This window comes from Dromaius novaehollandiae, chromosome 1, assembly GCF_036370855.1.
Source record: "Dromaius novaehollandiae isolate bDroNov1 chromosome 1, bDroNov1.hap1, whole genome shotgun sequence".
NCBI lineage: Eukaryota > Metazoa > Chordata > Aves > Casuariiformes > Dromaiidae > Dromaius > Dromaius novaehollandiae.
Genome location: NC_088098.1, coordinates 68,226,636 through 68,242,127, shown reverse-complemented (window position 1 = coordinate 68,242,127; position 15,492 = coordinate 68,226,636). Strand labels below are relative to the sequence as shown.

The 15,492-nt window shown below is 37.1% G+C and overlaps 1 protein-coding gene across 3 annotated transcripts in view; it reads right to left on the bottom strand.

Moving 5' to 3' along the window:
* The window catches only part of PIK3C2G (phosphatidylinositol-4-phosphate 3-kinase catalytic subunit type 2 gamma), a 216,761-nt gene that overhangs the window by 100,342 nt on the left and 100,927 nt on the right, over window positions 1-15,492 (bottom strand). The window lies entirely within an intron of this gene.

The following is a 15,492-nucleotide window of genomic DNA, read 5'->3' as shown; positions in this document are numbered from 1 at the left end:
GTCTTGTTGCAGGGCCTTCATGCACAAGCATGTGAATGGTGATATAAGCAGAATGGAACACTCAGGGAATTTCTCTTTAGAAGTTTTCATTTTAGCAATTTTTCTTCATATTTTCATTATATTTTCTCATTGAAAGAAATAAATAAAAGTAGAAGAAACTACTGTTCATTTAAACAGGGTTGAACTTATCCCCTGTAGATATTTTTTTCCTAAAAAGCCCTAAGTTTTGTTTAGCCTGCCTTCAGACTTGGTTTCTTTAGATGCTGCAGAAGAAAGTGCACATCCCTGCTGCTATGCCATTTACTCTTATTCTAATGCAAAAGACAAAATCCTTTCCTGGCTACAAGTGAATGTCAATATTTATAGATTCAAGAAACTGCAAAGAGGTAAAAGGAAGCACACTTCATTACACTTCTGGGTGGAAGACAGTACTAACATTTTGTGTGATAGAGTGTTTACAGGGGCCCAACATCATCATCACTTACGGTACATGAAATTTCCTGGGGTTGATCATGTTGTTTGACCGTTCTTACCTGTCTGGGATCCCATCTGATAGTTTTCTCCATGATACGGTCTTCTAGCCATATCTTGAGGTTGTGTGGAACACTACAGAAAATTACTGATGAAAGGTTCCATACAACAGAGGATACCTATGACCAAGTGCCTTATTTAGGAAACACTCATACTGTTCTCAATCCTTCCTAAAATGAGGGCCCCTTCCTGCGAGACTTTGTCTAAAGACAACCTTAATGGATGTAGACTCTAAGAAACTTGGAAGCTGAAATAGGAAACAAGCAAGGACCGTTACAGAATTCATTTGTAACTTGCAGAATCACGTAACTGAGGTCAGAAGGGCCCTCAGGAGATCCGTCAGTCTGCTTACTGTTTGAAGCAGAGTGAGCTTCGATGTTAGATCAGTTTGCTCAGGAGGCTTAGCCTGTGCAGCAGACTGAGGGAGTTCCCAAGACAGGAGAAGGAACAGAGGTGCAATTCGACCATATGATGTTGAGTCTCCAGAATGGAGGGGTAGTTACAAAAGATATGGCCTAATGACAGGCAGGCTACCAAGTGTGTGGTGGTTCATCTTAGGAAGACTTAAAATTCTGGTGACTATTGTAACCTTTTGGAAATGCTAACATGAATAACCAGTGAAAGAATTGCATCTTTAAGCTGTGAATGGCACTCTGGTCTTGCCTGCATTCAGTCTCATCGATACTCTTCAAGGCAATTTCTGGCAAGCACTTCTGGCTAGGGCACAAGTCATAGAAACAGAGAATATTTCAAAATCTCTGTGATACAGATTCATTTGAGAATATAGGTAAAGGCTCCATATTATTCTTTAAACCTTGTTTCAAAATTACACTACCACTACCTTGAAAATATTCTGTTGTGTGTTTGCAATGCAAAAATTTAAGAATCTCTTTATCTGAATAAAGAGCCTACTTTATAATTACAACTATTTGGCCTAAAGTTTTCTAAATTCTTACAAAGCTTTGTCAGTCACAGGAAGACAGTTCAGTCAGAATCAGGATGTATGTGAAATGACCAAGTACAAGTCCCCAGTGGCTCCTCTGAAAGTGCAGTTGATGGCTGCTTATTTTCTAGAATCCATAACACGGATTAAGATAGAAGCATAGAGTGGTTACAGGTGTAGGCACAAGGGTCTCCAGAGGAACATGCAGCAATATAGGCAATCGAACCAAAATTATGCTATAGAGGGGACAGTAATCCCATAGGTTATATTTAGAAAGAATGCTTTTTCTGTGGAAATGGTTGGAGATTTCCCAATCCTCTGGGGAGGATTTGGGAGGTCTGAGGAGATCTTTACCCAAATCTAAATTTTCCAGCTGGGAGAAATTAACTACTTCTTAGGGAGCACAGTAGAAACTCTCCTCTTTTGCTTTTCAGCATCCATCCTGCTTTAAAGTCTCTTAGCTTTGCTATGCTATAAGTTTCCGCAGTGTCCATCAAAAAGTCACTTTATCTCTTACCCTAGGGAACTAAAGCCTCTTTTGCATCCTTTCAAACCTAGTTGCACTCTGCTATCCAGACACTGGGAACATTGTGTCAATTCCTTCCCATTCTCAAACTAGTAAAGGCTGCTCTGACTTCTGAGCCTTGGAGAAGAATTAGGACCTTGAAGCAGGAAGGACAGAAATGTTTACATAGCTGGGAAGTGGAAATTCCCAGTTCCAACCCTTTCTTTCAACTACCAGAAATACATTGCTTTACACATTACATCCCCTACTGACTTCCAAGTAAATCTTGAAGAAAATCTTCTGTTTCCAAATATTAAGCAGCAGAGATAGAGGATAAAGACCGCGTGCACAAAAGCATGTGCACCACTCTATGTAGATCTGTACACAAACAAGCACCATCGCATCCATGTGAGAAAGCACTGGTCTGGGGATGGAGAGGAAGGTAGCCTTGAGTGAACTGCTGTAACTCCACCAAATGACAGACTGTGAGCAACGGCTAGGGGAAGCTCAACATGAAAAAATCACTTCTGTATGGGAAGAAAGATTCTTTTTTTTTTTTTAGTCTACTTGGGTATAAGCCCTGCAACACAAGCTAGAAAAATGAAGCCTAAGAAGGATAAAACAGGATTTTATTGAGAGAAATGGTGAGGGCCTCTGCTGTTTACAGTGAAATACTTAGAGTCACCAGGGATTTGAACCCTTCAAATCATTTATTGGATAAGATGAGAGAGGAAATCTCAGTGAGAGAGGGAAGGTGCTGTTATGAAAAGATCATGTATTTAGGTATGTGCCATTGCTTCTTCATTCAAGTGACCCTTGAATTTATGTTACTATGTCATATTATTATAATACCTATCTCAGTGTGCTCTCTATCTCCTCCTCCTTCTCTCTCTCTTTTTAGTGCAGAGGGTTTTCCTTTACCTAGTTTTACTAATAAAATGATCCATTTACTTGTTTATCCTTATCCATATTAGAGAAGCATATGGTGGGATACGTAAACCAAGAAATGTTAGCAATAGAGCGATCCTTTTCCTAATTTGGGCTAGACAGTCTCTAAAAGCCATCTCCTAAGACATCTTAATATTCATCTTGATCACCACTGAAGTTCTTCTCACCATTAACAATGTTAATAATGGTAACAAAAGGTAACAAAAGGTGTTTATTTTCCTTCCACATCCATTTATCCACACAGCAGAATCTGCACAATTCTGGAGCTACAAACGTCCTGTTTTGCTCTGCTTGCACGGCTCAACCACACCTTGGAAATTCACTACTTTCAATTTTTTTCCGATGAGACAAACAGCCAGCATGCTATTTGGCTTTCTGTCTACTAAAATCCTGAACTGAGTAGAAATAAAATAAGAATAGAAGCAAATTCCTATTCACCTGTTAAAATTTTCAGTGCAGGTAATTCGTATTAGCTCTTCCAAAAAAATGGACACATGAAAAACAATCACAACTCTTAAATTAAAAAGATGGCAGCATTTGGAAATCCAGCACTGAAGCTTTGCTCAAATTTGCAACCAAATAATTTCCCATGTACATGCTGCAATTTACATTGTATTCTTTGTCTTAAACCCACCCTATAATAACCCACCACATAATAACACTTTTTTTTTCAGCATAACCACTTGAGTTTTCACTGAAACAACTGCTATCAGTGAGCAGCTGTCAGGTGACATACTGCATAAATAAGATGGAAATGGTATTTCATAAACTATTACGCTTAAAAAAAAAGTCTGTTTTCAATGAGCTAATAGGTGAGACAGTCTGTCAACAATTTAGGACCAAGCAATTCAGACAAACACTAAGAGAAGAAGTATCTTGTATAAAAACTCTTGCATTAGGTATTGTCTTAAAATATTAATTGGATCTCCCCTAAGTTTTAAGAGTTCAAAAATTGGTGGCTTGTGTTAGAATGAATGGGATAGTTTTCAACCATGTATGGAAAAATTATTGGTAAACCATTCTAAAAAGCTCAGCATGACCTTCACTGGGTTACCCCAGGCTCAAGTCCCTAGCGTCACATCTCCACTGACTAGCCTAAGCATTAACACATTTTTCTCAACTTCTTCCTGCACTGGAGATACCTTCTGAATGTCTAAGTTCAATGTTTCTGTGAAAAGCTTTGATTTTGATGATGAACACTTTTTATCAAAAAAAAAACAAAACAAAAAAACAGTGAAAAATTCCTGACCAGCTCTAGCTTACATTAATCCTTCAGCAGTGAGTCACATAACAGAGAATTATTTCAGTAAAACTACCGCTACAGCTATAATATTGGGATAATGGATCTCTTTGAATATCTTTATATAGGAATAATGGCCCTTCAGAGACAAAAGGCAATTTTTGTAGCCTGATTTGCTTTTCAAATGGCTTAAATAATGTCAGGAATTTTACCAAACAGTGTTCTGTATATTTGATACAGATCACAGTGGAAGCTTAAGAATAATCCAGGTATTTCTCTTTCGACTGATATGTCTACTGGTTGTACAAACTATTGGGTAGAGTTTTACAGGCTTTAGGTTTGGAAGGAAACTTTATTCCTTTAGATTCATGGGTTATTTTCTGTTATTTAATTCAAGTCTACAATAAGCCTAAGTTTTAACCAAGCAGCTTTTTGCCAAGAAAACATTGACTAAGACTATGTGAGACATGGTCCATTGCATAATTCTCTTGCTTGAAACGAGGTTATTACAACATGTTAGTAGTGTTGTTCAAGCAAAAAAAAAAAAAACCCCAAGACAATTCATCAGACAGTTCTTTCTTTCCTCTCTCAGCTTATTTTTAATTTGGTCCTGTTCCAAATGACAACATTATGATTACAGAGTAATATTCCATTTAGTATGGGTGAGCATTCAGAAAACAATTAATGCTTAAGAAAACATTTTCAAACACCGAGGATTTTACAAATTTAATCCTGAAATACTTATCATCTGAAAAGAAACTAAAATTACTGAATTGCTATGCATGGTTGACCTGGCAGGACCTTTTATAATCATTCCCCTCTCCCCCCTTGGAATATCTCCTTTTGTTATAGTTCTCAAAGTTTTTATTTTAAAAACTATTAATAATTATCTTTGACTTTACATTTATAGCTTCTTTTCTCAGAAAAATTCCTATCAGTCAGAAAGTGATTTTCTGCCAAATCGTGTATTGATAGAACATTTTCAACAAAGTCTAATTCATGATTCTCCTTTTTCTAATATTTCAGTCATTTAGACAAAGGTCCAAGACTCTACTTTCATCCTGATGAAGAATGATTAAGCCTAGAAATGTTAACCACAGAAATGTACAGCTGACAGCAATGCTGAGATGACCAATAATTCATTACACTGAATATCCTGGATCCACTTGAATTTTCTGTTTATTCATACTTTTCCCTAAAGACGTCCCTGAAAATGTTCATAAATAGGAACGATTTAAAACTCAAACCTGTCAGAATAAGGCTATGGTCAAAAGCATGAATAACTACAAATGAGTTCTCTCAGCATATCAACCCAAGACACTCAGAAGCTGCACTGCATTCATACAAGTCTTGAGGTGAGAACTTCGTGAAATACATTCAGAGAAAACTGGATTGAAAAAGCTCTCTAGGATAAACTCAAGATAAACTTTACTAACAACTGGTTCAAATCACTGAAAGTAAAACACAACAGACTAGTGAGCTGGTAAAAGCAAAAAAGCTCTATTACAGAGCAAGCCTTAGATAAAATAATGTGACTCTGAAACATCTGCAGATTCATTTTGCATTCAGTAACTGCCATTTATAGAAGAAAATCTTCATACAAAGGATCATAATAGAAGATTCTAAATATTCACAAAAGACAAAAAGTGAAAGTGCTACATAAAATGAGAATAAAATAAACTTTTTAGGTATTATACACGACAAATTTAAAATTAGGTATCTTTTCACAACATTTCACCCCAGCAATCAAAATTTGTTTAGCAGCACCATGATCTTGCAGTAGAGAAGCAGCCCACCAGAGAATCACTCTCAACTGCAGGATGCAACATTTAACCAGAGAAACACAGCAGCAGCTGTGAATCTCAAGAAACTCTCCATGCATTTAGCTCTCCTACTTAGGATTTCACTCTCCTCAACCATTATGGACTGATTTGGAAATTTTGCATCATCTTTACATTTCAGCTACTTTTATTATTTCTGATTTTGACATTTCAGGTTATTAAAGTTGTTGATGATCTTCATATGTTGGTCTAGCCCAATGAAAACTTAAAGCAAATTTCAGTGCAGAGACATAGCTTCATGGATTATGTTCTGTCATCTCTTTTCAGCAATGTCTTTCACAGTATAAAAAACAAAACAACTCCTCTGCATCAATCAGATTCACCTCTGAAAACCATCCATTTGAAGTGACAGAACTAGATGAATGCTTTGTCAAAAGGTTTCTTGATTTACAACTACTCTGATTTACATCCCAAATATTCCTCTGGGACAGATGGAGATTATATGACGTGTCCATCAGGAAAGGTTTTGGCTCTCCATTTGTTTTTGAAGGAAGCAACAGTAAAACATTTTTATGGAGAAAAGATGAAAGCTGCAGATTAAAGCCGAACGTGACAGTTGCCCAGAACCCTGCTCTGAATCCCTCCTTCAGCAATGGCAGCTCCACTTCCTCGGTTAAAAGCACCACTACCGCACACGCAAAGGGACGCTCGTCTTTCTCTTGTGCCAGAACAGCTGGAGAACAGCAGTTTTCAAAACCATTCCGCCCAATAAGCAAGTCATCTTCGTCCATCAAATCAGAGAGACAGTTAGACTGCCAAAATGTCACGTTTAATCCTTTCCACACAGGATACCCAAAAGACAACACCCATATTTCACGTTCAGTTAAATTATTAGAAGGGTTGTGATATATATGCTTTGAACCTACTAGGGAGATTTTCAGCAGAACCAAAAAACTATCCGCTTAGGTATTTTTAAATGTAAAAGGAGCCAAAAAGAAAAGAAAATAAATCAGACAAGCGGTGTTTTGAAAAACAATGTACTGAGAACATCTTCCGTAGTACTGCCCTGTAAATCATAAAGCTGCAAAAAGAACTAAGGCCAGTTGTTCAATACTTTTTTTCAGAAATCTTTTACATTTTTTAGATTATCTTTTCAAGTCTGTTCACTTATACATATACATACTGATGAATGTTTTCATTACACTAGCACACTGATAACTTTGGCACTTGCAGACTTTTTTATGTTTCACTTGGCTAGGTTAATCCACCTCAGATATGATCTTTGGCATGGAATTTCCTCTATTCCAAAGCAGGGGGGATATCTGTCTTTACATTGAAAAATTAATTTAGCTGCAGTGGAATACTTGCCTGTGCAAATACAATCAATGACACAAAAGACCATGCTTTATTCCCTTCTCACCTTGACATGTAATCAGCAAGGTGCCTTGCCTCTTCTTTTTCACACCTTCACTCAGTTTGGAAAAACCCATAGCACTGCCTAGAATTCTAAATATGCAAGAACACACTCAGTCTACAGACAATGCTGGCTAAATCATTAAAAACAGGCACATACGCACAACTACTTGATTTACGATCTTTGTCACGAATTCACCAGATTGTATCATATTCACCAGATTACAAAACGGCATAGCTTTATTCGATTTATTAATCTTTAATTGGATTTTTTAAGTGGTAATTTGAACAGAGTGGGAAAAGTAACCACCTCTTTATATTTCAAAAGCCAAAATGCCATGTTCAGACTCTTTGTTGATTTTTCCCAGTAGTGTTTGAAATTTGCTTATTAATTCTTTGGAACTTATTTTCTATTTCCTTTTATTTAAAAGTTTAGAAGTTAAAAAAGTTAATTCTGTACTCAGAATATTCAATTTGTAAAGAGAATCAGAGGCTCTGCAAAGTCTTTGTTCTTTGGTGCATAAATGTCATGTGCAAACCCCTTTAAATTAAGGAAGTGAACTTAGTTTTAGCAAAATGTATCACAGAGTCCCACAAAGTAACTGCTTGATTAAAAGGCCACTGAAGTCAATGTAAAGATTCTCATAAACTGAGATGAGGTATGGATTCAGACTTTTCTCCTCTGTATGTAGAACAGTATAGACAGAAATTTGACAAATTTTCCTATTGAACTGTAGAACACCTGACAATTTGCCTCTAGCTATGCCCGAAAATCACATTTCTAGCATGGAAACCAGGCCATTCACATTTTGGATTCTCTCAGTCATCATCGGTCTGTGCTAAACTTTCCAGGATACGTTTGTAGGATTAAATGAGAGACACAGGAAACACTTCATGGTCCTGGGGCCAAACAGCATAGACATAACACTTAACTGGGCTAGTTCACTCCACAGCACACAGTCTGCAACCACACTACACAGCACTTCACTCTGGGTCTCCCTGGTGCTCTATGTGCTGCCCTGTGGTTCGTCATAAAACACAATTCAAGGTGTGTGTGTATGCATGTGTTTCAGTTCAGAGGGTCAGAAATATTCTGAGGGTTATGCTATAGTCCATGCATGGCACAGCAATCAAATGAGACTGAACGTCAGTGTTATTTGCCTTCAGATGGGTCACACGAGCATGTGAGTGTGGATACAGAAAGGAGTAGTGGTAGAGGACAGTGCACCAAAGCTGGTGCAGTTTTGCCCATACTGTCTTTTGGGGTGAACTATTCCAAAACTGTGCCCAGGTGCTGTCTTGGAGAAAGCAGTCCAAAACAGTAGCAAATAGGAAGGCAGCAGTTTTGGAATATGGCTGACTGGAGGTCTAGCCCTTGGTCTTGCTCCTCAGACCTCTTTTATCGAGCAGAACTGACAGATCCAGAGCAGCCAGGTAACATTATTTTATCAATTCCAGCTATAGTTGCAGCCAGATCACTTCTCCCTTTCTTTAAAGCTGGAAGAAAGCAAGTGCAAAATAGTAATTTTAGTTAAAAACTAAAATGTGTTGACTTAAATGTACTACTTGCCCACTCAATCTCTGACTCAGGAAGGTCAAAAACAACAGCTAAAGAGTTATGTTACTTCTTTGTGCTTCTTCACAACAAAATCTCTTTATTTCATTTGACATGTCTTTTTCTAAAACTGAGTCTGAGGAAATGGAAAATCTGTACATTAGGAAACAATATAATTATTTCTTTGTTTTCCTAGGCAATACTCCAAGTCCCACATGGCTAATAATGAGAACTTAGCACAACGGGATCATTGTCTCACAAAAATAATGGTCTAATGGTGTTATTTACTACTATATAGAAAAATAAGGAGGAAAAACATCTCCAAATTATTGGCATTTCAAAAACAAGAATTATGAGTTCAGTATTAAAATCCCTAGATGTGAATCTACTCTACAGTTTAGGTTCTCCACAATCTAAAACATCGTGATGATCACATCAAGTACTCCTAATTCAGAGGAAAGTTATTATCACTCAGATGAATGATACATTACTATAGCAGGTTGTAAACTTGAACTCAAATCCTAATCCAGAGTAGCAAAACAACTGATCACACACATATTGGGATTGATTACTCACAGATTTAAAGTTACATATATGATTAAGTGTTCTTCTGATTCTGGTTAGTAAGAAGGACCAAATTAATGCAAAACTAAATTGATGGCCTTTTGAATTTACATCTGATGTCATTTTAATGGTTTGGGCTTCTCAGCCTGCTCTACATAGCTATTTAAGAAGTCCATTAATAATTAGCAGAGTCGACAACCTCTGACTGTGTGTGAGAGAGACACAAGAGTGTGGGAGGAAAAAGAGCTGGAAGATGGCAGCCTGTCCAGAGTTCAGATAATTAAGAGTGTTGGTCAGGCAAGACTCTGCTTGGTTTATTCCTTTTTTTGAAGACTTTGAGTAAAATATGGCTAATGTAGATCAGTTTTAACAGGGGAAACCACATTTCCTTTGGCAAAATATGAAACAATAATCTATTGTTCCAAAGTTGGAGTGCTGAATGAAACAAAGTGGCAATGATTTTGGAAAACAAAGTATTGAGGGCCAAATTTTCTGGTGGTAGAAAATTTAATGAGGTCTTTCTAAACTGCCAATGGATTTTGTGTCATTAGGCTCTTTTATACAGTTCTTATGTTCTTTTTTAGTTATTTCAGGAGTCCTCTTTACATAGAAAAAGAAATAAAAATAACATGTGATGCTTTAGCCTTGAAATCCATAGTCTAATTCACACTGCTTTCAGTGGGCTGGAATTCAACAAGTTTCTTTTTAGCTCACAGTCTTTGCTTATCTACAAGGTGCATAAAGATAAAGGTGGAGAACTGCTTCCTTTTCTTATGGTTCTCAGTCAGAATGTAGTTGAGAATAAATCTCTTAGAGAACCTAGAAGACTAGTTAAAAAAGGACATTTTGCCTCCAGCAGGGTTTTTTTTTCCCTTCTCTTGAGCTAAGCATACTAAAATTTACAAACACTCATACTGTTCCACTGCAGTGAAACTTGTTCTTTCCACTACCTTCCAGCAGCTGCCACAGGTCTTAGAGGACACTACATTTCTCCCCATTATTCAATCTGCCTGTGGAATGTAACCGTCTGCAAAACATCCTCCTGGCCACATGGTGCCCCAGCCAGCTGTGTCAAATGTGTGGTGCAGCTGCCACCTGAGAAAGTAGCTAAAAGCAAAAATGCTCCAAGCAAGTGGGAAACTGATGGGCAGGTTGCCAGACAGAAGGGTGGCTTAAAACTGGAGCACAAAAGCTGAGAAAAATAGTGCATGAAACACAATAGCAAGAAGATAAATGAAGACTTTCAGCAGGCAGGAGAGCCCAAAGGGGCTCATCAGATTTCTTTCCCCTCAAGCAACTTGGTGCATTGCTAGAACCAGCTTAATACCTTCTCTTCTCAACATACTCCAGGAGAGAAGAAATCTTGCTCCAGCCTTCTCCCCTCCTAGGTACTTAGAAGGGTAAAGACTGGAATCAGAAACAACTTCTAGAAGATAATGGGGCAGTGTAAATGTTCCCCATGCCTCACATATGTGAGGGACTTGTCTTGAACTAAAACTAAAATGGGATTTAAGCGGTACATGGGTCCTGCGCTGGCACTGTACATAGGGGCAATTTTTAGACCCCAAGAAGGGGAATACATTGAAATGGAATAGTGAGGAGCTGAAACACTGAGGGATGCAGATGGCCCAAACTCCTCAAGAGTTTAGAGGCGTGGGGATAAGTCACTCATGTGAAGAAACAAAATCAGAGAGCAAGATTAAATTACCTATTCACCCTAAATAGCACATCTAATGGGACAAATCCACAGATGACAAGCACAGAACAGGCTTGCTTTCATTGAAGCCACTCTGATTTAAAACAGCTAAAGATATGGCCCAACAATCTTAAAATGAATATTCTATCTATTCTATCCACCTTTGCCAATTACTCTTTTGTACTTTTTTAAATACAATCTTCAGAAAAACTTATCATTAGTTTATGGAAAGGAGTTCAACAATTTCCTATCAAACATTAATCTTAAAAAGGTGATGACCTGGTACATCATTACTAGCTAATTGCTTATCTCTGGTGTGCAGAGAAATTGTGTCAATTTTAAATAACTGAGAAATTATTAAAAAACTATGTTTGTCATTAATATAAGTTAGCAGTGTTGCCAGTCATCACCAGTTATGGTAACTAGTTTCTAGATTTGCAATAGCGTTGTAAAACATGGAAGTTAAAGTCAACTCATCTCTCTGTGATTATGAAAGTGCATCACTAGATTCATGAATTGCATTAGACTTCACAAATTTCTGTTTTGGGAAGGTACACTGCGCACAAAGTTAGGTTATTTAATAGTGCAATGTTAATGTTATCTATTATAATTAAAAATAGATATAATCTTGTTTTTAATGTTTGTTTTTACTAGTCTTTGCTTAAGACCGTGTTTGATTGCTAATTTGGTAATCATCTCAAGGAACGGGAATGAAACACTTCAGAGAACAGGATGCCTAACCTAATTGCATTTCTTAAAATAAATTATGCAAGTGTGCATGAGTGTGCATGCACACACATGTTGCCTACATTATTAAATCACTGAGCTTCTTTTAAAAATCTCTTTAGAGCTCAGTGAAAGAAAACCTCTGTTTTCCATTGCTTTTATATGGACTGTAATTTAATTTGCAAAGCAGAGGAAAGCCTTTATTAATACAAACCATGAAATGACTGTTACATTCTCCAAATAAAATCTATTACTTGGAAAACTGCCCTTTAAAATTCTTTTAAAATTCTAAGTTATGTAAATTGAAATGTTAGGTAGAAGTATTTTACTACTGGAGAACATTGTGGAGCAGAGAAGCAACAGAAGAATGTGTAGTGTGACGAATAGAAGAGGCAAGTTTTTAAAAGGTGGGTACCATATTTAAGTTCTTCAGTTTACATCACAACATTTAAACAAGAAGCCTAATTAAAAGAGGTAAACCAGCTCCTTCCATTAAAGTGAGTGAGACTCAATTACTTTGGGCAGCTAAACTTATATTAAGCACCATAGGTTAGTCAGGCTTTTCAAAAATTATCAATTTTTGAAACTGATAACAGTTATCCAGCAAGTACATGTCATGTGAAGTATTTTCCCACCTAAAACTGATGACTACTTAGTTTACTTTGGGTGTAAACAACTATACCACTATGCTTCCAAGAATGAAAACTACAGAGGTGGCTACTGCTATTTCTATCTACTGTATTTGTTGATGTTTCCACACTCTTCCAGGTTTTGACCATATCCTAAGACCTGCTCATTAGGTGAATTTGTTCTCAGAAATCAGTAATCTGCAGCTATTGTTGATGGCTTGATCCAGGAATGTGGCTCCTAAACGAGCAAATGCTGTACGTGACACTGGTCGCGGAGATTCTCGTCCAGACTCTAGATATGATTGTTAATAATAATTTCCAGACCCAAAGAGCTTCCAATTAAATAAAAAACAAAGAAGTATTATCTTTCAGATAAGGAACTGAAGATCTGAAAGACACTATTCTAAGTAAACATTAAGCTTGAGGCAGTGCACGAAAGAGAATCCAAATATCCATATCTCAATCCACTGCTATAGTATTTCTCTTTCTATGTATTATCTGCTTTTTTGGCTAACAAGGCCCTGACAGCAAGACTCGTAAGCTTATCAGACTGACAGGGCAAGGTAGCAGATTCTAAGGCTTAGCTGGCAACATACTCTGCAGTTAAGTTACCAAGATCCTGATTTGGACAACCCTAAGATTTGAGTAATATACACTTTCTCATCAGCCAGCTGTGTGCAGGAAGTTGAACAATCTGTATGACCTTTTTAGAGACCTCCTAATTCCCTTCAGTAGCTAAAAAAAGCTGAAACTCATCCAGCACAGCATGCTTCTGGGACAGTATTAGATTTCGGAGGGCATCACAGAGGAAAATTTATGTCTACATTCAGGGGACTTCTCACCCCTGTGCCATTCACACATGTGCAACTTGGTAGCAGATGTATTTAGGCCATTTTTTTTTTAGGCAGGTGTCTGTTTTTAACATCCTTGCAAATAAACAAGGAATTGCCACAGAAAAGCTCATTGTAGCACACCATCTTTTTTCTCACTATTGCAAGCATCAGATGTTTTCTGATGCCTACACGGGTGGGCATCCTATCTCCCTCCATCATAATATGACCCCTAAAGAAAATTACATCCATGTTTCCCTTAGGAGTCAGCAAGACAATACTGAAAAATAACGATTAAAAAACCCCTACATTTTTGTACTGTAAGAAAATGTACATTTATGAAATGTAAATCTCTTCAAATATACACTAATATAGATGAATGTGTGTATATATATATATATATGTACACAAACACACACATATGTACATACACAGACACAAAGACATGTTAACTTCAAGACTTAATCAAATGATCTTCCTCTGGAAACTACAGTCCACATCTCAGGTAGGAGACACTTTTACACTTGTTTATTTAGGGATAAATAGCAAATCCCTATTTATACAATTTATAACTATTATTTATGGGAACTGCCTACAGTCTTGTGCAACTTCGGGATGTGTGTAACTAAAAAGAAGTTTAGTAAGCTAGTATTTTGCATCTGCAAGAGGATAATCAAAATATTTAATATACACTCAGTAGCTGATTTTATCTCCAATTGCTAGTGTACACAGGGAGAAAAACTGCTTGAATACCAATCCACGGTCGAATGATATGAACTGGGCTGCTACCAGCTCAAAGACAGAAAATACAATGAACAATCAGAAATATTCTATTAGATGTGGGTATGTATAGTTTTTGGCATTATATTTTGCCACATTAAATTATATTGTGCCAGATAAGGAAGGGCAAACTTTACTTTTTAATAAGCTATTATTCAAGATGGAATATCTGCTATATATGACCCGAGACTACATTATCAGCCTGCTTGAGCAGAATTTTAAAGAAAAAGTGTTGGGGAGGGGGAGGGATTTTTACACATGTCTGTGTTGCAAAGTAAAGAGAAAGAAGACTACAGATACTTAGCAATTTTTCTCCTGACTTCATAGGAGCTAAGAAAACACAGGCAGACTGATGATGTTCCTACTGTTCATTCACTCTAGAAATCTTTTCTAGTTTTACAGGAAAACTATCAACTCACTGGGCACATTTAAGCACTCTAGACTAAGTATTTTATATCTAGTATTACTAGGTTAATGATAAGGTGGTGGAAGTCTCAGTTATGCTCCAGACACTGTCAGAAAACTGACTGGATAAAAGTGATTCCTCTGTATTTGACAGATATGCTCATTATGCATATTATTATTATCCTGCTCATTTCAGTGAAACAAACACATTCATAACTCTATTTTCTCCCCACTAATACTTACAGAGATCATGCAGGTATGAAAGTATGATCTATGCTCTTTCCTACCTCACACTTCATCAAAAAAGTGATTACATTTCAAGCTGTTGTCTTTGCTTTGCTGGGAGGAAAGCTTTTGCTTTCATGGGTCTGAACTAGTTGAACTGTACATGACAGCTCAGTTCATTCATCATTACTAAACATGCAAAAAAATCCCAGCTTGATTTGCAGATCACAGCGTAGTAGAGGTGACAGAAGGCCACATTCTTATTCAGAGAGCCTTGAAATAACAGCATAGCAAATAGAATAATCACTGCATACAATAATACAGTTACAGAGGTCCTTATATTGTACAGATAGATGGTGAGTGGTATTTACTGTCAGAACTGTTACGTCTCCATAATCACTAAAAGGAAGTGTTGGACAATCTACTATCACAGATTAGACTTATGCGCAAAGGGTTAAGAGGTTCCCTTTGACACACATGAGAAGTCTTACATCTTCAGAAGAGGTCAGAGAAATCACAAGAGCAGGATCCTCTATGAGCAAGGCAATGCTGCTTGGAAATCTTATTTTGCAAAATCTAAGGAATCAAATTTTGGTTCTGGCTCCAATCAGAAGATGCAGAAGAGTACAAATGATATCTTACCTACAAGACCTGAACTTTTTTTTTTCCTCAGGCAGGATGAGGGCAGAGGTAAATAGATCTTTAAGCCAATTTACCCACA